The sequence below is a fragment of the Pinus tabuliformis genome, chromosome 4_2 (assembly GCF_031772625.1).
Source record: "Pinus tabuliformis cultivar Carrire ecotype Pingquan chromosome 4_2, CPIR1, whole genome shotgun sequence".
Lineage (NCBI taxonomy): Eukaryota > Viridiplantae > Streptophyta > Pinopsida > Pinales > Pinaceae > Pinus > Pinus tabuliformis.
The window spans coordinates 271,804,507-271,830,748 of NC_142304.1; the positions used below are offsets into that span (position 1 = coordinate 271,804,507).

The window sequence follows — 26,242 nt, forward strand, 5'->3', positions numbered from 1 at the left end:
TGCACTAATTAGAGTAAAATATACATATCTTAAAGTTTAATAAAACTGTAACAATGTTGAATCTCATATTTTTAATATAATATTATTAGATCTATTGTAATGAATTTTCCAGTGGAATATTCACGACAGTTTATGGATCATCAACCAAGGCTTTGTTCTAAGCTAGTATCAGTTTGGACCAATGACTTCTTCCTTTTCTAGAAGAGATATCAGGAGGGTTATAACTTATTCCTCTATGATGGAAGGAAGGATTAGGCAGGCATTAACGGAAGAAATAACAAGGATTAGATGACCTTGATAGGGATGAGGAATATTCAGTAATGAGAGGGGTCAAAAAGTTATTGGGAGGGGCCATAAGAGGGAGAGAAAAGGTCGCATAACTCAAAACCAGATGGGTTATGGTAAGTCCAATAGATGTTATAACCCCAAAGTGATCCCAGCCTGAAGCATTAACCCATAAGCAAAAAGAAGTATAAGCCAAAGCAAAAGAGGGAAAGGGGATATGTAGAGTACCCAAAAGCAATGTCACTTCCATAAGAAGTGGTTGTATCATGATCTGGATGAGCATTCATGGCCCTAGCCTACTGCGCTTGCGAAATTTGTTGTGACACTAGTCCTAGTGGAGAAGCCAACAGGGACACCATCATTGTGTCCCCTAAATCTATAGCCAATGAGGAATGCAAGATTGGGTCTTCGGCCATGGGGGTCGATTCACTTTTGATGCATGGCTGGAATTGCTCAAACCGCTGCCTACTTTTGAAGGGCATTCTGCAATGACAAACATTATGGCCATGTTTGTGATAACACCATTGTTTGAAGAGGATTCCCTCATAGTCTAGTATCTATGTGTATTTTTTCCACTTATACACTATCTCAGTTTCGCTCCATAATCCCGCTCGAATTTCCAATAGTGCGAGAACCCTTGCAACCTTTAGTTCTTTGGTTGCAGACAAGACATATTTACTCCCAGAGGCTCACCCAAGTTCGAGCCAATTGCAGATAGAGCACTTTTCATCCAAAATATCATTGGTAATCTCGGCTTGCAGATCCATACTAGTATTTTGTCCATTCATTCCTTATTTGGATCAAAGAGAGGATTCCATATTTTGAGAAGTAGAGGGGTGGAGTCAATATGCCAGGGTTTCTTAAGAGCCCATGATGCCTCCTCCTTATCCGCAATGATCAGTGTGAACCATATTTTGACTAAAGAATTGACTTCAATTATCTATTTAATATGTTTCCCCCATTCTTTTTTGACCCACTCCTCCAGAGTATACTGGTTGAAGCGCCTTCCCTTAGCATAACCTACTAGGGTGTGCTCAGACATGTGGATGACTTGATGAATTTCAATGTCCTCCCCTAGCACCACTAATTTTGATCCTGTAATTTTTTTGACTAACAGGTGGGGTTTTCTTCTGGAAGCACCTGCTGACTCAGTGGGGGAGGTAAGTGAGGGGTTCGAGAATGGGGGTTCAAATCCTTGGTCGACTCTTGAGATGGGTTTTGCAGGAGGGATGACAGGATTGTTTGAAGGGGAGGAGAAGAAAGAAGGGGAGAATCAAGGCAAGAGGAAGGGTTCAAGTAAACGCAAGGGATCAATAAATCTGGTCAATATTGGGGCTTTGCTCACTTGATTATCAAAGATCAACCCAAATGGAGGCGAAAGGGTCTATTGGAACCATAGATAAATTATCTAAATGGGAAATTTAGAGTTTGTTGTGCTAAATTCCAATTCAAAATATAAACAAGTGCTTGAGGATTATAAGGTAAATTGCAAGTTAACCATGAGTTTTTATGTGTTTTTATGTAAATTTCATGAGAAAATTAACATAAGTAAAACACTGAAAAACAACATATATCAGACATAAACATCACCATAAATAGTAACACAACAACACATGATGAAGGAGTTCACCCCTCCTGGGCTACGTCTCCTTGGTCCATCTTCCAATGGCTTGGCTCTTTTCAATTATGCTCAAAAGTGTCAACATATATATTTACAGTGCTCAAATGGTTCTGAAACCCAGTCCAATGGCTTTAGAAGTCCCAAAAATGTCTGTCTAACCTCTTCCTTCTCCCAAATTGGACAAAAGCTCAACCAGATATGAGTTCCCCTAGGTGCTGCTATTCGCTCTACAAATTCCCCAAAATCTGGCACATAACCCACAATTTCGCCTCCAATTCCGCTAACTGAGTGCCAAATTTGCCAATATCTGGGTGGATTTGTCGGGGCTCTTAAAAGCCCTCTAAGGCCTTATTTCCGAAAATCATGGTCACATAGGGGGTCATGTGCTCGAGGGCTAGGGCTAATTGTCCGCCCTCGCCGACCAAGCCCCCACTTCCTTTTCCCGCGGTCTTATTCATAGGTTACATGGTATATCTGTTAATGTCGTGGCGCTGGGGCTACCCCTAGTCCCACCCCCTATTCCACTTGGGCACAGTGACCAGGGTTGGGGCTAGCCCTGGCCCCTTTTACGAACTCCTGCCCAATGCATATTCAAATTAAACACTCCCAAGTCCTTTTAACTAGGATTACCATGGCATGTTGGTTAAGAGTGAACTTTGGTTGGAACAAAGTGCTGAGTTCAAATCTTGTGAAGTGTAGTTTGACCTCTTAACAAGTTTTTGGTGGCCCCCATGCTGCCACATGGTGGCCTCCGGTTGGGCCACGTGGCAACCTGTGGTTGGCCACCAACCTACTAATGAAAATCGCCCAAATCAGCACCAATGATATTCGGACAAGTGGAGAGACATTATTGGCCTAAGAAAATGCAGTCAGCTGCCACACCACCTTCCACGTTAGCCTGCCACATTAGCCTGCCACGTCATTAGTACGGACTACTGACCAGGCTGTCACAATTTTGCCAAATTCCCTTGTTTTTGAAAACGAACAGAACATGTTTATGGGAGCATATGGAGACTGTTTCACGTGAAACGAGTTGTGCCAGATTCAGAACAACGAGCACTATGCGATGATTCAGGTGCCACACCAATCTAATAACATTGAATTTTAAGCAAATTTTTGAGCACCTGATCACTCCTCCCCACTAGAAGCTTTTGGACCCAAAAATATCACTTTCATTTTTTCAGCATGTGGGGGTACAATTTCATCACCTTTCCAATCTCAATCCATTTGGCCTTGCTTAGATTGGTTCCTTTAAGCCCCACTCTAAGGTAGTCTACACTCCCTCATCTTGAAGACCTTGTTCTTCTGTCAAGAATGTTGTCTTGCTATAGTTCATTAAGGTATTCAGGAGAGAAATATTCAGTGGAAGGAATTTTAGCATTCTCTCCTTGATATTCAATCAAAGGAGGCTCATACAACCTTAAATTTTCCACATTAACAACAACATAAATTTGCATATATGAAGACAAATCCAACCTGAAGGCATTGTCACCAATATTTTCCAAAATTCTGAATGGACCATATCAAATTGGTTTCAACTTTTTACCTTCTCCTTGGAGCCTCTCTTTTCTAATGTGAAGCCAAAATCCATCACCAACTTGGAACTTGTGATCTACTCGATGCTTGTCGTGCCTTGACTTGTACTTGCTTTGGCTCTTTTCAAGCTGATCTTGAACTGTTTGATGTACCATTTGGAATCATTCAATGAACTTCTTGACATTGTTCATGTCACCATCAGTAGAAACATCCTTCTTAGCAAGAGGGTACAACAAATTATGACGCAAATGGTAATCAAATTCCCTTACTTGGTTCTCTTGACTCAAGCTTAAATGTACATTTTGAAAGTATGCATATTGTTGAACATAAATTTTATGCAAAACAAAATTATGCTTGAGTAAAGTAGCTACACTAACAATAGGACTAGAAAGCATATCATCAACCTTGTTGTATATACCTTTATTATACTTGCTGACCAAGTGGAATTGTTGTAAGGATCCCATTGGTCGAAAGTGCCTTGATTACTGCAACTTTGTTACTACACCATTGAAAATTTCTGAATGACATGAAATGGGCTTACCATATTGCATGAGGACTGTGCCCATGGCATAGTCACTTGCAAGTACATGATTTGAACCGATATTTTCTTTCAAGACATAAAATTCCTTTTATTGCTTGCCTCCCCACTAGAAGACCTTTTCCGCACTAGTCAATGTATGCAAATGAGCTGCGATAGAAGAAAATTTAGTAATAAACTTTCTCCAATATTGGGATACTCCCAAAAAACTTCTTACTCTAGTGACTATCTTGGGCATTTGCCAATTCATCATGACATCAACCTTGGAGGGGTCTATCTTCAACTCACCTCCTCCAACAATATGACTCAAGCACACCAAGTAAGTTTTACCGAAATCACACTTTGACATCTTCAAAAACAATTGTTCTTTCTTCAAAACATTAGGTACTTTTTTCACATGCATGACATGTTCATCAAGATATTTTATGAAAACTAAGATGTCATCTAAATAGAATATCTCATCTAGAAATGGCTCCAATACATCATTCATCATACACATGAAAGTAGTAGGAGCATGGTAAAGACCAAAAAGCATAACTAGCCATTCAAACAAACCTTGCTTTGTTTTGAATTTCCTCTTGTGTCTCCTTTAACAATTCTACTTTGATGAAAGCCAATCCTTAAGTTCCACTTAGTGACATGCTTTCCATTCTTCTTGGGCACCAAAACAATAGGTGACCCATATGGTGAAGGAGATGGTCGGATGATCCCTTTGTTCAACAATTCTTAGGTTTGCTTTTGTATTTCTACATTTTCCATTATTGACATCCTGTACATGCCAATGTTAGAAAGATGACAATATTGCTGCAATGGTATTTCATGTTGGATTCCCCTCTTGGGAGGCAATCCCTTTGGTTCCTGAAACATCTCATCATATTGGTTAACTACATCAACACAATCAGATTTCAATTTTGTATCACAACCTTCAAACACTTCATAATCAACATCATTCTTTGGTTTGATCATAAGAAGCACTAAATTTTTGCTTGAATTCACTATTCTTTTCATTTGCCCTACATTAACTAATGAAAGATTTAGTTTCTTGCGATGAGATCTCACAATATACTCCACACCATATTTGAACAAGTGGTACTTGTTTTCATGGCGATATAAGATTGTTTTTCTATCATAGAGGTAAGGACTACCCAAAAAAATTCTTGAAATATCAAGCGGTATAACATCTAATTCAACTTCGTCAATGAAGTTTGTTGTGATTGCAAACCGAAGAATACATTTCCTTGTAACCTGTAATCTTGTGTCCTTGCATATCCAACCCAATGGATATGGCTTGGGATGTGGAATGGTTTCAAGATTAAGTTTCTTTACTAAGTCTTTAAATATCAAGTTGGCTTGATACTCATTATCAAATAGTGTGTCCACTTTTGTATGTTTTGCAATAACCCTCACATGAAATAATTCAATCCTTGTTTGCTCATTTGGAGTGCTAGTGTGACAATTTGAAGTACTAGTGCTAGCAATGGATTCTTTTCCTTTTATACCCATGGCTGTAATTTTAGTTTCATCACCTGAATTGGATCCCAAATCCTCTTGAATGATTGCAGTTGTCTTTTATTTTCCTTTGTTGTTGAGTTTCTTAGGCCTCATCTCTGGATGAAGCTTCCAACAATGGTCTTCATCGTGACCCTCTTTGGAACAATGTTTGCATGTTATTTTCTCTCCTTCTTTCTTAATGCTTGCATTTTTCTTTCCTTTGAAACCCTTTCCTTTCTCTCCACCCTTAAATGGCTTCTTTTTACCCTCTTCTGGAATATTTTTCCCTCTTGCCTCAAGATGAGTGGCTTGCACACAAACCTCATCTAGACTATTGGGATTAAACATAAGGATCATATGCCTAAGGTAACTGTGTAAACCCCCTATATACTTCAACAACGTGTCTTGTGATTGCAAATCTACACCTAACATTAGAGACCTTCTAAATTCTTGGGTGTAATGTTGCACATTTTGACCTTTAAGTTCTCTAAAGTTTTGCTAATTCATGATGGCTTTTTGCATATATGTTAGAGGGTAAAAATTTCTTTTAATTGCAGCAATGAAATCAAACCAAGAAATTGAGATCTTACCATGTTTTTTTTATCTCTTCTTGTGTCTTTGCTTCCCACCATACTATTGCTACACCCTCCAGTCTCAAGGAAGCTACCTGAATCTTTGTGTCATCATCTTGAAGGTTTTTAACTCTGCAATAGACCTCCAAATGATGAACCTAATTGTCAAGCTTCTCTGCATTCACTTCACCATTATACATAGGCAACTCAAATTTAATATCAAGTTTTAACAAGGGTGTTTTACCAATTCCTTTTGAGGTATGTTGATGAGTATGAGTAAGGGTTGTATTAGTGGAAGAGGATGAAGATGCTTGTGAAGATGAAGATGAAGATGATGGTGGAGATGGTGGAGGTTTACCTCCATTTCCATTACCTCCTCCTCCTGAAGAACCTTCTCCTTTTGGAGGCTTGGAGCTTTCACCTTGCAGTCTTGTATTCCTCTCTTCATAGAGGACTTTCACCATCTTTGTCATGTCAAAGAAATCCTTCCTAAAAACCTTCTCATCCTCTGACATATTTGCAGGCTCTCCTTCATGTGACATGCTTGCTAAAGCTTCAACTGCAATTTGAGGTAGAACTGGTGGTGGAGATTGTGGCAATCTTTCTCTCCTTATCTTTGTCCCAACTTCAGGACCTTCAACCAACTTTCCTTCTCCTCTCTTGAGCTTCAACCTTGTAAGCATCACATTCACTTGCAAACAGTTAAATCCTCCTTGCACAAATAAAACCAAGAACTTTGATACCAAACTTGATATGAATGGGAAAGTTAGTGTTTTTTGTGCTAAATTCCAATTCAGAATATAAACAAGTGCTTGAGGATATAAGGTAAATTGCAAGTTATCCATGAGTTTTTATGCGTTTTTTTTGTAAATTTCATGAGAAAATTAACATAAGTAAAACATTGAACAACAACATATATCAGACATAAACATCACCATAAACAATAACACAACAACACATGATGAAGGAGTTCACCCCTCCTGGGCTACGTCTCCTTGGTCTAGCTTCCAATGGCTTGGCCCTCTTCAATTATGCTCAAAAGTGTGAATACATACATTTACAGTGCTCAAATGGTTATAAAACCCATTCCAATGGCTTCAGAAGACCCAAAATGCTTGTATAGCCTCTTCCTACTCCCAAATTGGACAAAAAGTCAACCATTCATGAGTTCCCCTAGCTTGGCTACTATTCGCTCTACAAATTCCCCAAAATATGGCACCTAACCCACAATTTTGCCTACAATTCCACTAACCAAGCGCCAAATTGCCCAATATTCGACCATATTTATCGAGGTGCTTCAAATCCCTCTAAGGTCTTATTTTTGAAAATCGTGGTCACATAGGGGCCCATGTGCCTGAGGGCCAGTGCTAACCGTCTGCCCCCGCCGACCGGACCCCCACTTCCTCCACCCACGGTCTTGTTGACAAGTCACATGGTATATCTATTAGGGTTGGGGTGTCGGGGCTACCCCTGGCCCCTGGTCCCTCCCCTGGTCCGCTTAGGCATGATGATCAGAGCTGGGGCTAGCCCTGGCCCCTTTTACCAACTCCCACCCAACGCATATTAAAATTAAACATTCCCAAGTCCTTTTAACAAGGACTACTGTGGCGTGTTGGTTAAGAGCGGACTTTAGTTGGAACGAGGTGCCGAGTTAAAATCTTGTGAGGTGCAATTCGACCTCTTAACAAGTTTTTGGTGGCTCCCATGCTGCCATGTGGCTCCAGTTGGGCCACATGGCAGCCTATGGTTGGCCACCAACCCACCAATGAAAATCGCCCAAATCAATGCCAATGATATTTGGACAAGTGGAGAGACATGATTGGCCCAAGAAAACATAGTCAGCTGACACATCAACTACCACATCACCTGCCACATCAACTTGCCACGTTAGTAGTATGGACTGCTGACTGAGCTATCACAATTTTGTCAAATTTGCCTGTTTTGGAAAATGAACAGAACATGTTTCTAGGATTATATGGAGTCCTTTTCACGTGAAACGAGTTGCATCGAATTTAGAACGACGAGCACTATGCGGTTGTTCAGGTTCCATGCCAATCGGACAACTTTGAATTTTGAGTAAATTTTTGAGCACTTGATCAATAAAGGGAAGATGGAGAAAGGGGAGGGATGTTTGCGAACAAGAAGAGAGGAGGCTTTTTGGAGGAGGGAATTGTAAAAGGGAGCGATGAGATTTGGCCGCTAGTAGATGAGAGGAGGGAAAACAGAGGCACTGGATCGAAGAAACTCATAGGCTACCTCTCTTTAGAGAGTGATTAATTGGAGGAGAAGCTTTCATGGTTGAAGTAACAGGTTGTGTTCGAGCAGTGATCACTAAGAAAAAACACATATGGTTGAGATAATTTTGGTAAATAGTTGCACAATCATTCAAGGTAGAGGAGGGGGGTATCCCAGACTTACCAGAGGAAGAGTCTAAGGATAGATCTGTGTTCTGACCGACAATAGGGTTGGTGTTTCTCGAGGGAAAGCCCGATCTAATGGCAGTAGACACCACACCAGTCGAGCCTATTCCCCTCCCTTGTTGACCGTCCGTCTCACTGCCATGGAGGGGGAGATGCGCCTTCATTAGATCCATACCTTCAAAGTCATTGAGGGTTTGATGTCAGTTTCGAGGAATAGGAGGCAATGATGTAAATATGGCAATACCCTAAAGGGGGTCCTCAGAATAGTCGAGTAAGATTTCTTCCATGGGTAAATTTTTTTACCTTAGTTGCCTTCATGTAGTGATTTCTTGAGTTTACCTGGCCATTACGAAATAGCTTGAAAGTCATTTGTCTTACACCACCTTTGGAAGATGTGATCTCGTACAAGCATTATGTAAACAAATCTGAAGGTTTCACCATGCATTAGAGGTTCAAGCTTAAACCATATTGTCTCGAAAAAAACTAAAAATACATGGTTGACATAGGTGGCTTGCGTGGAGTCGTGGGGACCTTTGATGTTGAGTCCTGTCAGAGTGTGTCATAGGGGGTCATAGGAGGGCGTTGTTGGTGTTGGAACTACCTGCAAGGCGTCCTCGTTCCACCAGCTCCCTCAAAGTTGTCGCTTGCAATCACCATCCTCTTTCCTGGTGCTCCACATTAATGTTTCCAAAACTAACCAAAACATAAAATAGTTACATGCCTATTTAACTTATATATCTTGTTAAGAGAAAGAATTTCATCACTTACCAAATATATGATGCAACAACAAAGCCAATAACAATATATTATATTACACCTAAAGACCCACCATTAACATCAAAACCATAAACACGATCATAACAAATATCTCCATTATAATATATAGCTTCTCTAATACCATCATATATTTGCCAAAACCTTTTTAGAGAAAGAATTAAAAAATTTATATAATTGGTTATCCTCAATATTATTAGACATTACATTACTTTAATAACAATTTTATTATTTAATTAGTTATACATTAACAAATATTTAACTTAAAAATGATTTAATAAAACATTTTAATTTATATTAACAAATTTATCAAATATGTTATTAAACAAGTGCTACTTAGTAGCTAGTACTTGCCACTTAGTTTAAACATAGCTAATTAGAATATGAATTGCTCACAAGGTGTGAGATGATCAATTAAAGTCTTCATAAAAAAATAGAAATTAAAGTGAAAATGTTGTGCTAAAATGTTTCTTTTTGGTGAATGCCCTATCTCATTGGTTGTAATGAAGCTTTATAACTTTATTTTTTTGGTAGTGTTTGATTCAAATTGATATAGAGAAACTTAAGTGCAACTCAATGAGATATTAATTCCTAGAAATTTGTTTTGCACAACCAATTGTCTCCTACAAAGTTCATGGGAATTGAACATGATAAATATAGAGTTAAATGCAATTGTGTTTATGGCAGTGAAAGCATGGGAATATGAAATAAAACTTTTATTGTTATCACTCAAATAATGGCTTTTTCTTTTGCAGAGAAAAATTGAGTTGAGATAATCTAGAATTTGTGATTTAGTATTATATTAATTTTTATATTAAATTGTAAAGACATGTTAATTAATATTTATGAATAATTTGTAATAACAATTGTTTTACTAAATTCATCAAAGCTAAAAAAGAATGCTCATGAGATCTTAAAAATTAGTAACTATACATCAATAAAACTTTCTTAATAAAATTAGGAAATAAATACTCACAAGATTCTAAAAACTAATAACTAATTATCATAATAGTTATTAAATATAAAATCTATGTATAAACAAGAAAAAAAATTATAATTAAGAAACTAAAAAGAATTATTGGAAATTTTTTATTATTATTATTTTTCCCTATTTACCATCTTAAAAAAAAACCATAGAAAAAGACAAAAAGATACAAGTCAAAAAAAAACCTACCATATATTTTTTAATTATTTTTGTAGAAAAAACTATAATCCATAAAATTAGAAATAATAGAAAAATCAAAAAGTTAAATAGAAAGGAAATATTATATATTTTCTCGTTGCTTAATTAATAACTACAATCCCATAAAAATAATTAATAATAAAGTTTATGAAATTGCAAGATATTCTAGAGTTGCATTTTGGAAGGCTAGCCATAAAAGTCATAAAAAAAATCCAACATTCTAAAAATTGGTATTATATATAATGGAATTTCCAAGTAATTTTGAAGATATAAATAACCCTAGTAAACTTTTCTTAAATCCTATATTATTTCCACATATTACAAATAGTGAAAAATAATAATAATAATTTTATATAAAAAAACAATTTACCATATAAATTAATATTTATATTATTTATTTAATAATATTTTATAAAATTTAAATATTTCAACCAAAATAATAGATTGAATTGACATAATTTACCGCAATTAAAAAATGAAAAACATAAAGTGCCTCACTTAAAAAACAAAGAAAAATAAAGTTCTTACTCATAATTCTTCAGTGTAAGATTAGTTGTTCTTTGTAAACTATATGTGTTTTTCGCTCAAAATTCCAATTAACCACCTAAAAAACCAAAAACTTACCTCGGGAATCGGGAAATGGAAATTCATGCAAGCAGGGAAGGATGGTATGCCAACGCTGCAAATAAGAATAAGAAAATTATTGTTATTTCTCATTTGGCAAGTAAATCAATGCTTGTAATTAACACTTTGATATCCTAGATAACGAAATTACCAGTCTATGTGACGTAAAGGAGAAAAACTGCAAATGACTTATGTGAAATCTAAATCACATGAAGCTGTAAATTCTTCTTGTGAAATCCAAACCACAACGAGAGAATGAAAAGTTTGCATAGCTTTGAAGTAGTAAGAAATTGTATAATTTTGAAACATAGGATCTTATGTGTGACACCCCAAGATTTTAAGTTATTTTTACTTTCATGTTTTTTTATTTTACAATGAAAAAACCAACTCTTGTTTTTACTTTTGAGAAATAGACAATAAATAGAGTAAGTGATAACAGTAGTTTTATTTAATAAAATAAATAATTATGGCAGATGTGATATTCTATGGGGAATTCTAAAAAAAAGTAGTTTTATTTAATAAAATAAATAATTATAGTAGATGTGATATTCCATGGGGAATTCTAAAAAAAAGAATTACTGGTGAACCTCAATAACTCTTTTTTACCCAACAGTTATCAGTTAAAGAAACAGTTACCCCTCCTCTACTCTTCGAGGGAGGGAGGGGGGTGCTTTTTCTGGAAAAAGAAAAAAAAAGAGATTCCTTGAGCTTTCAGTGGGAACTAATCTTGAAGAGACTTCCTGGAGGAAGTAGAAACCATCGCTGGTTGGACATGGAGTTTTGAGGCCAAAGCAATAGAAACTACTACGAAGTCTTGAGGCCAAAGCAATAGAAACTACTACATTAAAGATAATTGATTATTGGGAAAAGAGGAGCTTGGGGGGAAATACTTGGACGTGATTGCCAGGTTCTCATAGGAAGGGTGGAAAAAAGGAGCTTGGGAGGAGAATACTTGGACGTGATTGCTAGGTTCTCATAGGAAGTTGGGAAAAGAGGAGCTTGGGGGGAGAATACTTGGACGTGATTGCCAAGTTCTCATAGGAAAGATGGAAAAGAGGAGCTTGGGGAGAGAATACTTGGACGTGATTGCCAGGTTCTCATAGGAAGGGTGGAGGGGTTCATGCTTGGGGGGACGATACTTGGACGTGATTGCCAAGTTCCCATAGGAAGGGTGGAGGGGTTCATTGATCACAGTTTAGTCTTGTCATAGCAGATAAGTGAAGTTGGTTAATTATGTTATGACAATTTGGATGCAATTAGAAAATAAACATTATGATATTGGATTTGTGTTTTTCTTTAATTCCGTGTCAGTTAGAAAATAAATGTAACACAAAATAGAAGTAAGTTAATTATCATGCAGGTGCATATATTCTTATGAAACAAGTGTTATGCATTAGCTGTGGAGTAGTTTTGAATCAGTTAAGTAATGTAATTTTTATTCTGTTTACAATATCTATAAAATTAATTATCATTGCAAGTATATATATTGTTATGAAATGACTGTCATGAATTAGTTGTGGAGTAGTTTTGAATCAATTAAGTAATGTAAACTTTATTCTGTTTACAATATCTATAGAATTAATTATCATGCAGGTATATATTGTTGTGAAATAGTGATGCAGGAGGATGAGACTTCAGGGGAAAACCTTCAAACTTATTCCAAAAATACAAAAAAATCTACAAGCAAAGTAGTGGGATCCTTTAGCTATCAATTTCCACCCGTGGAGTAGTTTTGAGTCAGGTACGTAATATAAACTTTATTCTATTTACATTATCTATAGAATTAATTATCATGCAGGTATATATTGTTGTGAAATAGTGATGCAGGAGGATGAGACTTCAGGGGAAAACCTTCAGACTTATTCCAAAAATACAAAAAAATCTACAAGCAAAGTAGTGGGATCCTTTAGCTATCAATTTCCATGTTTTTCTAGTTTAGCACAGAGATAGAATCTAGGAATATTTCATGTTGTAATAAATGTTAATAGTTAAGCTATAGTGGAGATTCTCGAGGAGAATATCTTGTTGAACATATAGGATTAGTTAAGCATAGTGGAGGTTCTCGAGGAGGATGTCTCGCAGAATTGATAGTTATAATAAATTTAAGTCTCTGTTTTAGGAACTGTATATGTAATGTTGAGACTATTGTAAAGGGATTTTGACCAAATGTGTTTATGTCGTATTGCTGAAGAAAGGAGTAGACATCTCTGTGTATTGGTCGATCCCGGAGACATTGTGATCTCCGAAACCCTTTTTATGCATCTGAATGCCTGGTTGCCTGTTTAAAACTAGTATTTATGCGTATATTTGGCTTCAAGCAACGTTTTTCTTTTGAGTCTTATAATAGTGATTTGGCCTTGTTTTCCAACTAATACTTCGATTTAAGCCTTTGGAGTGGTTTTCCTTTATATCGACATGCCCTGTTTCCCTTATATGCATTGTTGAGTTCCGCAAGCGAAAACTCTAGTTTACACTGGAAAACCATGAAAAACTTAGTCGGAATCGAGTTTTGGACTTGAAATCCTATTAAGTATGGCCAATACCCTTATCGGGTCTACAACCAATATCACATCATTGTGTTGGAGTAGGGAGGGACTAGCCCTTTGAAGCGCCGAAGTCCAAAGTGCGACTTTTGGATCTGAACTATATAAGGGAGGCTTTGATAACCTATCGGGTCCGCGAAGCTTATCGCATTGCAAGACCTGAGAGGGAGGAGCTTGGCATTGGAATGTTGAAAACCCCGATTGTGATTGTCAATAAGGCTACAATGTTATTGCATCGGGAAAGGGCGTTAGCAGAACGTGGTAGTGTTGTTCCACTTCTCGTGGAATCGCCGATAGCGACCCGCCGATAGTGTTATTCCATTTTTATGGAATAAAACCCCGCGATAGTGTATTTGCATGTTAACGCATCCCATTGGGAAAAACATCGCCAATAGTGTATTTTCCTGTGAAATAACACTACGACAATTAAACAGCGCCGATAGTGTAATTTACGGTTATTTGCGTTATTGACATTCAAAAGCCCGCCGATAGTGTATTACGTGATTCCTTTGGAATTACAGCTTCGGTAGTGGAAAAGAAGCCTCTATTGTGTAATTTGTTCCCGATACCAAAGGTTGAGGCGATTAAGGGGAAAAGAGTGGTAATAGTTGCCAAAAAGGAAAATTTATGAATAGTTAGTCTAGAAATAGATGACTGATACTCCAATTAGGATTGAAAAAGGGTTTCAACCAGAATTAGAGGAAATTATATCAGGATGACGACGTTTGTCTATATTGCTTGCATCCAGGCCACCATTAGAACTGAAACTCAGACACTGAATCGACACTCAGAAGCAAAAGAAGGAAAGTTAATATGGCTTTCAGAGTTGGAAGAGGACAAGGACGTGGTAGAAGAGGACGACCAATTGCAAATTCTGAGGTGATGGAAGTTGTGTAACAGATGCTGGCTAGAATGGAAGCATTAACAACAGGGAGAAATATAGATGATGGAGATGTTAGTGAACCTGAGGTTGAAGCTGAAGGAGAGGAGGAAGCTGTAGAAATTACTCTTGAGATGAGATTCTTTTAGTCAGTGTTGAGATCCATAGCTAGGCCAAAGACTGAGGTTTCAATTTATGAAGGAGGACTGAATCCAAAAGAATTGATAGACTTGATTAATGGCATGGAGAAATTCTTTGACTATGAAGAAACAGAAGATGAAAAGAAAGTAAAGTTTACTGTCACCAAGTTAAAAGGACATGCAACACTTTGGTGTGATGGAGTGTAGTCAGAAAGAAAGAGACTTGGCAAGCAACCTATGAAAAATTGGAGTAGGATGATAGCAAAGCTAAGAGGTAAGTTTCCACCAAGTAATTATCAGCAAACCTTGTTCAGACAGATGCAAAATCTTAGATAGAGGTCTATGACAGTGAAATAATACATAGAGGAATTCTATAAGGTAAGCATAAGAGCTGGACAAACTCAGGATATAGATGAGAAGGTGGCTAGATATGTGAATGGCCTTAGGATGGACATTCAAGATGAGATAAGTATACTATCTCCTAAAACAATAGAGGAAGCTTATCAGATGGTACTGAAAGCTGAAGAAAAACTCGTGAGGAAGCAGTCTGCCAGAGGGAGAGGTACTTTCTGAGGAAGGGGAAGTCAAGGTGGTAGAGGAAGATCTACAACACCTAAAGATGGAGCTAGTAGCAACTCAAACCAACATGCACCCATAGGAGGTGATGCAAGTGGTAGAGGGAGTTTTTCTAGAGGAAGAGGAGGCAGAGGTAGAGGAAAAGAAGTAAGATGTTACAGATGTAACAAACTGGGACACAGAGCTTTTGAGTGCCCAGAGAATGTAGGAACAAGTCAGAGGAATGCAATTGTTGCTCAAGTTGAGGGAGAAGCAACAACAACAACAATGAAACAAGAAGAAAATATACCAGAGAGAGGAGAATCTTTGGTAACCAATAAAGTTTTGCTCAAGCTAGCAAAGGAGATAGTTGAGCCATTACAAAGGAAGGCCTTGTTCAGAACAATGTGTAAGGTTCAAGGGAAATACTGTCAGATGATCATTGATAGTGGCAGCACTGATAATTTGGTCTTTACAGAAGTGGTGGAGAACTTGAAGCTGAAGACAATTAAACATCCAACACCTTACAAGGTGTCATGGTTACAAAGGGACATCAATTGTTAGTGAATGAACAGTGTGAAGTGGAGTTGCAGTTGGCCAAATAGAAGGACAAAATTGTATGTGATGTGATGCCTATGGATGTGTGTCACATATTGCTTGGAAGACCTTGGCAATATGATAGAGGAGCTATGCATGATGGGAAAAGAAACACCTACAAGTTTGGTAAAGATGGTATCAATCATACGTTGCTGCCTATGGGAGAAGAAGATGCATCAGGAAAGAAGACTAATCCAAAAAATCTATTGCTAGGAGGAAAGGAATACTTGCAGCAGATTGAAGAGAATGAGGTAAATTTTGCTGTAATTTGCAAGCCTAAGGTAATAATGACTTCCACTAAAGTTTCTGATTTACCCATTGAAATTCAAGAAATGTTGGACAACTATTGTGATATCATTGTTGATGATTTGCCTAATGAGTTACCACCCATTAGAAGAATCAGCCATCATATAGATTTGATTCCTGGAGAAAATCTACCTAACAAAGCAGCTTACAGAATGACTCCCACAGAGAATGAAGAGGTTAGGAAGCAGGTTTAGGAACTGCTTGACAAAGGACTGATCAGAGAAAGCTTGAGTCCTTGTGCAGTACCAACAGTGTTGAGTCCAAAGAAAGATGGAGGCTGGAGAATGTGCACTGATTCAAGAGTCATCAATAAAATCACAATCAGGTACAGATTTCATTTACCTAGAATTGAAGATTTAATGGATTGCTTGGGTGGAGCAAAGTATTTTACAAAACTAGATCTTAAGAGTGGGTATCATCAGATAAGGATAAGAGAAGGGGATGAGTGGAAAATTGCCTTTAAGACAAATGAGGGATTGTATGAGTGGAGAGTAATGCCTTTTGGGTTGTCAAATGCACCAAGTACGTTTATGAGACTCATGAATGAAGTTCATAAAGAGTTTAATGGTAAATTTGTAATAGTATATCTGGACGATATATTAGTTTACAGTAGGTCTAAGGAGCAGCACATAAGACATCTGAATTATGTCTTACAAAGGCTACAACAAGAGAAATTATTGCTGAATTTGAAGTGTTCATTCGTGAAAGAAGAGTTAGTGTATTTGGGTTTTGTTATATCTTTTGAAGGGCTAAAGTTGGATCCAGAGAAGATCAAGGCAATCATGGAGTGGCCTTCACCTAAAAGTGTTTTTGAGGTAAGAATTTTTCATGGTCTTGCTAATTTTTATAGGAAATTCATAAAAAAAATTATTAAGATCAATGCCCCTATTATTGAGACCATAAAGAAGGATAAACAACCATTTAGATGGACTGCTGAAGCAGAAAAGAATTTTCAGCTGTTGAAGAAGAAAATCACTGAAAAACCTATTTTGGTTCTACCTGATTTTAGTAAGCCTTTCCAAGTGAAGTGTGATGCCAGCAGAGAAGCTATTGGAGGTGTTTTAAGTCAGGAAGATAGGCCTATAGCTCATTTTAGTGAAAAGCTAATGGTTCAAAGAAGAACTATTCTTCATATGATAAAGAGTTCTATGCAGTTGTGCAGTCATTGAAGAAGTGGAGACATTATCTGATGTCAAAAGAGTTCATACTTTATTCAGATAACCATGCACTACAATATATTATGCAGCAGCCATAACTTAGCCAGAAACATGCTAAATGGGTAGAGTATGTTCAAGATTTCCATTTTTCCTTGAAGCACATAAATGGCGAATCAAACAAAGTTGCAGATGCCTTAAGTAGGAGGAATGCATTACTTCAAGAGAGTCAAATTCAAGTGTTAGGTTTTGATTTTCTTAAAGAATTGTATGAGACAGATTCAGATTTTAAAGAGGAATTTGAAGCTTGTAAGAATCTTGTTTTGATGGATAGGAGTAAATGGGCGGATTATTTCTTACAAGATGGACTATTGTTTAAAAGGAATCAACTGTGCATACCAAACTGTTCTATGAGGGAGAATTTAATCAAAGAGAAACATAGTGGTGGACTTGCAGGACATTTTGGTATAGAGAAGACTTATGAACAGTTGAACAGATTTTATTTCTGGTTGAAAATGAGATCTGAAGTGGAAAAGTATGTGAACACTTGTAAAATATGTCAATATGCAAAAGGAAGAAGCCAAAACACAGGTTTGTATATTCCATTACCAATTCCAAATAGGCCTTGGGATATGGTAAGTATGGATTTTGTTTTGGGCTTACCAAAGACTCAAAGAGGGAATGATTCAATTTTTGTTGTAGTGGACAGATTTTCAAAAATGGCACATTTTATTCCATGTTATAAAACTAGTGATGCTACTCACATTGCTAATTTGTTTTTCAAGGAGATAGTAAGATTGCATGGGTTGCCTAAGAGTATTGTCTCAAACAGAGATTCCAAATTTGTTGGACATTTCTAGAGGACTTTATCGAAGAAGTTGGGAACTAAACTGAGTTTCAGTTCTGCCTATCATCCACAGATTGATGGACAGACTGAAGTAGTGAACAGGAGTTTGGGCAATCTTTTGAGGAGTCTTACTGCAGAAAATCCAAAACAGTGGGATCAAGTGTTGGCACAAGATGAATATGCATATAATGACTTACCTAACAGGAGTACAGGACAAAGTCCATTCCATATTGTTTATGGAATGCATCCAAGAGGAGTATCTGAGTTAAGAAACTTGGGAAAAGATGAGATGAGAAGTGCAGAGGGAGAAGATTTTGCTTCAGAAATGCAAGCAATACATGAACAAGTGAAACAACAGCTGCAGGATAGAAACATTGAATACAAAACCAGAGAAGACATGAGCAGAAGAGAGGTTAAATTTGAAGTTGGAGATTTGGTTTTAGCACACCTCAGAAACGAAATATTTCCAAAGAGGGAGTATAACAAATTAAAGTTCAAGAAAATTGGACCATGCAGAGTATTAAGGAAATTTTCTGCAAATGCATATGAAATTGAACTACCTCTTGATGTTGGAATATCTCCAATTTTCAATGTTTCTGACTTGTACAAGTATGAAGGTGAAACTGCAGATGATACAGATAAGGATCAGGAGACACACGAAATTGAATGGGTAAAACAGTTACCTACAACAAAAGAGTTACAGCTAGAAAGGATTTTGGACAAGAAAGTGTTCAAGAAAACCAGAGGATAGGAGTACTTTCAGTATTTGGTCAAATGGAAGGATCAACCAACTGTTGAAGCTACTTGGGTAACAGAAAGCATGCTACAGAAGCTGGGCAGTTCTGTAGAAGAGCTCATGGACAGGAGCCCATGAAGAATTTTGTCCTTAGGAGTCTGATGTAGGAGCATGAGACTTGGAGGGGAAAACCTTCAAACTTATTCCAAAAATACAAAAAAATCTACAAGCAAAGGAGTGGGATCCTTTAGCCATCAATTTCCATGTTTTTCTAGTTTAGCATAGAGATAGAATCTAGGAATAAATCATGTTGTAATAAATGTTAATAGTTAAGCTATAGTGGAGGTTCTCGAGGAGAATACCTCGTTGAACAGATAGGATTAGTTAAGCATAGTGGAGGTTCTCAAGGAGGATGTCTCGCAGAACTGATAGTTATAATAAATTTAAGCCTCTGTTTTAGGAATTGGTTGTTAACACGAACCAGTATATATGTAATGTTGAGGCTATTGTAAAGGGATTTTGACTGAATGTGTTTATGCCATATTGCTGAAGAAAGGAGTAGACATCTCTGTGTATTGGTTGATCTCGGAGACATTGTGATCTCCAAAACCCTTTTTATGCATCTGAATGCTTGGTTTCCTGTTTAAAACTGGTATTCATGCGTATATTTGTTAGGGTCCCACCCTAAACCCCTTATTTATGTCATGGGATCACGTCATAGTCAAGAGTCAATAAAGCCCATATTAATATTTGTAAGTGGTTAACTCGCAATTAATGACGGGACCACAGTTAGTTGCAAATGGGCCGTAGTATTAGATAGATGGTATTAATAAAACCCACGGTATTGGCCCGTGGTATTGCATGTATGAGTCATATATAAAGGATAGAGACTCCCTGCGAGGAGCATTGTGTCTTATTTTTGTAATCGAGCTCTGCTCTATTGGAGGTTGCCCCCTCGAAGAGGCATGTGAACATTGCTCTCTGAATAATAAAATCATTGCTATTTTGTGTTCTGGGTATCTTTTTCTTCGCATATTCTGTATTTGGGTATTATTTTGCAGGTTAAGAGCATAACAAGTGGTATCAGAGCACTTTCCAGGGCTCGGTGGGATCTCCAATTTTTAGCAATTTTTTTTTGGCTAGAGACGTGTTCCGGCGTCTTTAAACCACGGGATCTGTCGTTGAGCGCATAAACCTGCGGATTTGGGGAGGCATGCACGCAGGAAATACAAGAGGTGTTCACGTCTGTTGGACTCCCTTGTAACCCCTGTGGGTACCCCTTCGAGTAGTAGCGCAATAGACAGAACCGCGCACGGACTGTCTTCCACGTACTCTCTGGGTATATAGGAAGCCCCCTAGGCTCCCTTGAAACCTCGCCATAGATAAACCTTCGGCCATCTTGTGGCTACAGTACACCGAGAACAACACTCGGAGAGATTACTCGCCCGTACGATAGGGTAGTCGGGTTGTACGGCTAAGGGTACGGTCGATCCTCCTTAGTTAGAGCCCTGAAACATTGGGCCGAGTACTACTGTCAGACCCTTATGTATATTGCGATCTGTAGCACCTGACACTCCTCTAGACCATAGTTCCCTTTTCTATCGGGGGATCACTCATCATCTATTCTAGATCCGCGTGTGCAAAGACGTGCCGCAGCAGCAGTTGTTCCACCATTCAGATATCTCAGATCCACCAGATCGGAGTTGTTGTGAAGGGTTCCTATACCGGGGAATACTTTTTGCAGGACTTTTGGCAGCATTGAAATTTTGAGGATTTGGCGATTGCAGTATTGATCAAGGAGTAAAACTCCGTTAGGAGTTTTCCAAAAAAAAAAAAAAAAAAGTCTGAGATCTTCCGAGGCGCTTATTGGTGATCTAGCCCATCAGCATCAGGACGACGAGCTGAGCAAGGTGGTACCATTCAATTTATTAGAAAAAAAAATTTAGGCGGTCCCAATTTTTCATCAAGTTGGTGTATGGTAGAAACTAGAGCTCAAGCGATGGCCAATGAAAGGCTGGACAAACTTGAAGAAAATATGAACTCCCTCCAACGTGAGATTAGCGGACTAAGTCTCCAGATACAGCAAGCACTCTCGAAGGGCAAGGAGCCAGCCCACGAGGAGGCGTATAATGGCCATGAATACCATGAGGGTGAGTCTAGCCACTCTCCTCACGTCTGGCACACCCATCCACCACCCAGTCAGCGACCTCCCAAGTTGGATATGCATAAATTTGACGGTTCTCACACGTCCGCATGGCTAGCACAAATGGAGCAGTATTTAAAATTGAATCATATCCTAGATGATGGGACTAAGCTTATGGTGGGGACCATGTACTTGGACAATGAACGATGGCAATGGGGGGAATGGCATCAGCGTTGCAATGGACCTTTTCAGAATTGGGCCCAATTTACCAAAGCTCTTCGAAATCGCTTTGAACAGGAAGACTCCTTTTTGGGGCGTCTCACTAAGCTCCGACAGACGGGGTATAGTGGATGAATATATTACCGCTTTTGAAGCCTTAGCCTTCCGCACTAAGGGTCTCACAGATGAGTTCTACATGGAATGTTTTATCAGCGGTCTTAAAGAAGCCATCAAAGCTCAAGTTCTACTCCACCACCCTCCCACGTGGACAGAGGCTTGCCAGGTAGCTCGTAAGGTGGAACGTGCATTAGCAGCCCAATACAGTCGCCACAATTTCCCCGCTAAAGGTCGTCCCCCACAGGCTCCCAACACGACTCAAACACTTAAGATTCAAAAGGTGTCACCTGCGGAAATGGCCGAAAGAAAGAAGCAAGGACTATGTTACTACTGTGATGAAAAATATTCCCCGGCTCATAAATGCAAGGAGCCCAAGTTTTTTCAAATGGATGCCACTGACTACAGCTCCACCGAGGAAGATCCACCACTTGAGGAACCGGAGGCGATCGAAGAAGACAACCAAAAGGAGATTGTATCTGACGAACCAGTTATTTCGCTAAATGCGTTGGCAGGAATTTCTTCCCCTCAAACTCTCAAAATCAGGGGTTTTCTTAAACATCGCCCAATAGTAGTCATGATTGATAGTGGAAGTACCCATAATTTCATCCATCAAAAAATCGCAGAAGCAACGCATTGTTTTTTCCGGGCAGTTTCTAACTTCCAAGTCCAAATTGCAGATGTGGGCACAATGAAATGTGAAGGCCGCTGTGAAAATGTCAAACTTCAAATGGGGGATTATCAGTTGAAAACCCACATGTTTTCCATACACATGGGGGGTTGCGACATTGTCCTAGGCGCTGAATGCCTCCGCACTCTTGGGCCAATCACAATGGATTTCCAGGAGTTATATATGAGTTTTAAGCAGAACAACTCCACACATACCCTCCGTGGACTCCAGGCGGGAGCCCCCTCTATCATCAGCTCGCATAGGATGGAAAAATTGTTAAAAAAGGGCCATCATGGAGTGGTAGCTCAATTTAATGCCATCCAGGTAGTCGAAACCATGTCTCTGCCAATTCATCCTGAGATGCAACAGATTTTAAATAACCATCGGACGGTCTTTGACAAGCCTCATGAGCTTCCACCCTCGCGAGGGGAACATGATCATAGCATCACCTTGGTTCCAGGGGCCCAACCCCCAAATGTGCGGCCATACAGATATCCGTTCACCCAAAAGAATGAAATAGAAACAATCATCAAGGAATTGTTGGAAGCAGGTGTCATTCGTCCCAGCATTAGTACTTATTCATCCCCAGTGGTCATGGTCCTCAAGAAAGATGGGGAGTGGCAGATGTGTCCCAACTTCAGGGCCCTCAATAAGTTGACAGTCAAAGATAAATTTCCCATCCCGGTGGTTGACGATTTGCTGGACGAACTCAATGGGGCTCAATTCTTCACTAATTTGGATCTTCGCTCAGGCTACCACCAAATTCGCATGAAGGAAGTCGACATTCCCAAGACGGCTTTCAGAACTCATGAAGGCCATTATGAGTTCCTGGTCATGCCATTTGGTCTCTGTAATGCCCCCTCTACTTTTCAGAGCCTTATGAATCACATTCTCAAACCATATCTCAGAAAATTTGTCCTTGTCTTCTTCGATGACATCCTCATCTATAGTGGCACTTGGGCGGCACATCTTCAGCATGTAGATCTACTCTTGCAACTGCTCCGCAAGCATAAATTATTTGTCAAGATGTCTAAGTGTTCGTTTGGCATGGAAGAAGTTGAGTATTTGGGCCACATTGTGGGGCGTGAAGGTGTCAAGGTGGACCCCAAAAAGATCCAGGCAATGCAAGAATGGCCTCAACCTAAGACCTTGAAGAGCTTGAGAGGATTTTTGGGTCTCACAGGCTATTATCGTAAATTTGTCCGCAACTATGGCCGCATAACGAAGCCCCTCACTCAACTCCTAAAGAAAAATTCCTTCTTCTGGAACGAGGAAGCACAACAGGCATTTACTGCTCTCAAAAACGCCATGTGTTCCACTCCAGTCTTAGCACTACCTGACTTCGCCAAATCCTTTGTCATTGAATATGATGCTTCGGGTACAGGTATTGGGGCGGTCTTAATGCAGGAAGGGCGACCATTGGCCTTCACAAGCCAACAACTTAGTGGGAGGAATCTGGGCCAATCTACCTACGAGAAGGAAATGATGGCCATCTTACATGCAGTCGAGACCTAGCGACCTTACTTATTGGGGCGACGTTTCCAAATCCGCACAGATCATCACAGTCTTAAATATTTTTTGGAGCAACGCCTATCCTCCCCACAACAAAATAAATGGTTAGCCAAAATGCTGGGATATGATTATGAGATCATTTACAAGAAAGGGAAAGACAACAGTGTAGCAGATGCATTATCTCGCCAATTTGAGGAGGAAAGTACTCTGCTCACAATTTCCCTCCCCATTCCAGACTAAATTGAAGAGGCTCGCAGGGAATGGTTTTCACACCCCGGGCTCTCCCAACTCATTTCTCAATTGCAGGTAGATCCTAATTCCAGCAAGGGCTACTCGTGGCAGAATGATATTCTTCGCTACAAGGACAGAGTCGTAATATAACCAACATCCACCCTCAAAAGTCGCATTTTGGCAGAATTGCACTCATCTCCCATTGCAAGACATTCGGGCTTTCAGAAGACGTATGCTCGCACCAGAAGATCATTTTTTTGGACAGGCATGAAAAAGGACATCCTTACTTTCGTAGCAGAATGTGATGTCTGTCAACGCCACAAAGGGGAAACCGTCAACACACCAGGCACATTACAACCATTGCCCATTCCGGCATCAATTTGGACAGAGGTTTCTATGGATTTCATTACAGGTCTTCCAAAGTCAGGGAACAAGTCAGTCATCATGGTGGTTGTGGACCGACTGTCGAAGTATGCTCATTTCTGCGCCCTACCCCACCCGTTTACACCAACTTTGGTTGCTGAATCTTTCATGGATCAGATCTTCAAATTGCATGGCATGCCCACTTCTATTGTGTCCGACCGCGACCCGATCTTCACCAGTAATTTTTGGCAGGAACTCTTCAGAATACAAGGCACTCAACTCAAACTCAGTACTTCATATCATCCGCAAACAGATGGTCAAACCGAAGCCGTCAACAAATGTCTAGAAACCTACCTTAGGTGTTTCACTTCAGAAAAGCAACACCTTTGGGTACAGTGGTTACCTCTAGCTGAATGGTGGTATAACACCAACTATCATGCCACCACCAAAATGACTCTCTATGAAGCAGTCTATGGTCAACTTCCGCCTTCCCCTACTTCTTATCTCAAGGGGTGCTCCAAAGTACAAGCAATGGATCAACTCCTACAACACCGCGCAACCATGCTCGCCCATCTTAGAGAGAATCTTCATCAAGCTCAGAACCGCATGAAGCAACAGGCCGACCAACATCGCTCAGAGCGCCAATTTCAAGAAGGGGATCAGGTCTTTTTGAGGCTGCAACCATATAAGCAAACATCACTCAAAGACAAGGGTTGTCAAAAGCTCTCTCCAAAATTCTATGGACCATACCAAGTACTTCAGCGCATTGGAGAAGTGGCCTACAAGTTGGCTTTGCCACCTACGACAAAAATCCATCCAGTTTTCCATGTATCGTGCCCCAAGAAAGTGATTGGGAACAATTGCCGAGTTCAAACTAGTCTACCTGAATTGGACGAAGAAGGGTCAATCTGGCTTCAACCCGAACAGGTTCTAGACACACGAGACAAGCACCTGCGTGGCCGCATGATTAAGGAAGTCCTCGTCAAATGGAAAGACACCTCTCCGAAAGATGCAACTTGGGAACCAGCCACTATTCTTCAGCAGTTTCCGCAGCTTCAGCCTTGAGGACAAGGCTAGTCTTAAGGGGGAGGGCATGTTAGGGTCCCACCCTAACCCCCTTATTTATGTCATGGGATCACGTCATAGTCAAGAGTCAATAAAGCCCATATTAATATTTGTAAGTGGTTAACCCGCAATTAATGACGGGACCACAGTTAGTTGCAAATGGGCCATAGTATTAGATAGATGGTATTAATAAAACCCACGGTATTGGCCCGTGGTATTGCATGTATGAGTCATATATAAAGGATAGAGACTCCCTGCGAGGAGCATTGTGTCTTATTTTTGTAATCGAGCTCTGCTCTATTGGAGGTTTCCCCCTCGAAGAGGCATGTGAACATTGCTCTCTGAATAATAAAATCATTGCTATTTTGTGTTTTGGGTATCTTTTTCTTCGCATATTCTGTATTTGGGTATTATTTTGCAGGTTAAGAGCATAACAATATTTGGATTTGAGTAGCGTTTTTCTTTTGAGTCTTATAATAGTGATTTGGCGTTTTTTTCCAACTAATACTTCGATTTAAGCCTTTGGAGTGGTTTTCTTTATATCGGTATGCCCTGTTTTCCCTTATATGCATTGTTGAGTTCCGCAGGTGGAAACTCTGGTTTACACTAGAAAACCGTGAAAAACTTAGTCGGAATTGAGTTCCGGACTTGAAATCCTATTAAGTATGGCCGATACCCTTATCGGGTCTGCAACCAATATCGCATCGCTGTGTTGGAGCAGAGAGGGACTAGCCCTTTGAAGCGCCGAAGTCCGAAGTGCGACTTTCGGATCTGAAACTATATAAGGGAGGCTTTAATAACCTATCATGTCTGCAAAGTTTATCGCATCGCAAGACTTGAGCGGGAGGAGCCTGGCATTGGAACGTTGAAAACCCCGATTGTGATTGCCGATAAGGCTACAGTGTTATCGCATCGGGAAAGGGCGTTAGCGGAACGCGGTAGTGTTGTTCCACTTCTCGTGGAATCGCCGATAGCGACCTGCCGATAGTGTTATTCCATTTTTATGGAATAAAACCCCGCCGATAGCGTATTTGCATGTTAACGCATCCCATTGGGAAAAACAATGTCGACAGTGTATTTTCCTGTGAAATAGCACTACGACAATTAAACAACGCCGATAGAG

At 39.3% G+C, this 26,242-nt stretch overlaps 1 long non-coding RNA gene across 2 annotated transcripts in view; it reads right to left on the reverse strand.

Moving 5' to 3' along the window:
- Positions 1–26,242, reverse strand: part of LOC149169031 (uncharacterized) — a 51,353-nt gene that overhangs the window by 15,305 nt on the left and 9,806 nt on the right. For both annotated transcript variants that reach the window (XR_016259360.1, XR_016259359.1), the window contains exon 4: positions 11,045–11,099. This is a non-coding gene — a long non-coding RNA (uncharacterized LOC149169031). The remainder of the gene's footprint in view (positions 1–11,044; positions 11,100–26,242) is intronic.